Raw genomic sequence first — 1599 nt, forward strand, 5'->3', positions numbered from 1 at the left:
TGAGGGATTTTAAAAACATGCATTAAAGAATCAAAGTATGTTTTTGATGAGGAAATAACATTATAACATAACATAAAGCTAAAAAAACATCAATTTCACATAATACTGCCTATAATCGGATATTAAAGGTATAAAATCTTTGTACAGTTAAACTGTCCATCAGCATCACTCTGTCCTCTAACATCACCATCAAATCTGAGGCCTCAGGCAAAATCAGGGTTCATTTCTGAATAATTCAGGTGAGACCCATGTCATTATGACCTGAGTTTAAACAAGGCATTAATGAGTAGACGTCATTACGCCGTGACATTACACCGCCTTAACAAGGGGGGCTTGTTGATTTTTTTTCAAAGGGGGCCATGAAAAGACTTCATGATAATGAGGACATGATGGCAGGGTGTCCAAGTGTTTACCCCAGTTAGATACCTGAAAGACGGGAAGGCGAGAGTGACGTGGAAAAATACCTGAGAGGGAGAGCAAAGAAAAAGAAATGAAAGATGAGGTAAAGGAGAGATTGAAGGGGCCTGGTGCGGTGATTAGAATGTGATGGTCTGTGTAATGCTTGGTGTGTGTGCATGTGTGTGTTCACATTTGCTGGTCTTTGAATTAATGAGAATCTCGGGATGGGAGGAAAGGGTCATCATGATCTGCATGCAAATGGCACCAAACACACACAACCACATGAGCTCACATCCTGACACAGATTCGGTTTCACCCACACACACACACACACACACACACACACACACACACACACACACACACACACACACACACACACACACACACACACACACACGCACACACGCACACACACACACACACGCACACACACACACACACACACACACACACACACACACACACACACACACACACACACACACACACACACACACAAGGTAGCACTCTGAAGTCTCTCTGACATCCCAATCTTATTCTCTTTTGTCTAGTTGCCAGGCATCAGTCTCACACTGTACGACTTGGCAACGGGCGCCGCATCCGATCCGCCTGCAGTGCTACATGACACAATGTCCCTCTGTTCTGAATGGTAATGTGGACCGCTACATATCACTCAGAAGGTGCCAGTCACCTTCACAAACAGCCTTCAAGCCTTTTTTTTTCTTCTGGCTTCCAGGAAGGTGAACTGACCAAACTTTCTTCTGAAGAAAAGTCCAGAATCTCAGTGCTGAATTTCCACGACAAATGTGCACAAATCTTTGTCTATATTCTGCTAATGTCGAAAAAATATTATTTCGCAATCGTGGTGTTTTCATTAAATAAGAAAAAGCATTCAGATCATGTGTGAATAAGCTTCTCCATGTTATAAGTCATGACAGCTATGTAAACAGTTGTGTAAAATGATTTCATATTTCTATAGCTATCAGCCGTCAGAGGAGACATCAGTGTCTCATTCAGGAGTTGGAGCAACAAGCCTCTTATACTTGGGAGCGGCCACATGTGGAGTGTTTCAAAATTGTAGTTTGTGATTTTACTGGACAGCTATAGATTCAACATGTTCAAATGACACACAACTTTTTCTGAACTGTGATGATGTGAGAGGTCTGGTGGAGCCAGACTAAAAGAAACCATCATCCT

General features: G+C 42.3%; 1 long non-coding RNA gene across 1 annotated transcript; it reads left to right on the forward strand.

Moving 5' to 3' along the window:
* The first annotated feature begins 332 nt into the window (after window positions 1-332).
* LOC145555202 (uncharacterized) lies at window positions 333-1297 on the forward strand. Its single transcript, XR_014091289.1, has 3 exons — window positions 333-502; window positions 954-1051; window positions 1139-1297. It is a non-coding gene; the product is annotated as an uncharacterized LOC145555202 (long non-coding RNA).
* The last annotated feature ends 302 nt before the right edge of the window (window positions 1298-1599 follow it).

Source organism: Poecilia reticulata, chromosome 15 (genome assembly GCF_904066995.2).
Source record: "Poecilia reticulata chromosome 15, P_reticulata-male-v2, whole genome shotgun sequence".
Lineage (NCBI taxonomy): Eukaryota > Metazoa > Chordata > Actinopteri > Cyprinodontiformes > Poeciliidae > Poecilia > Poecilia reticulata.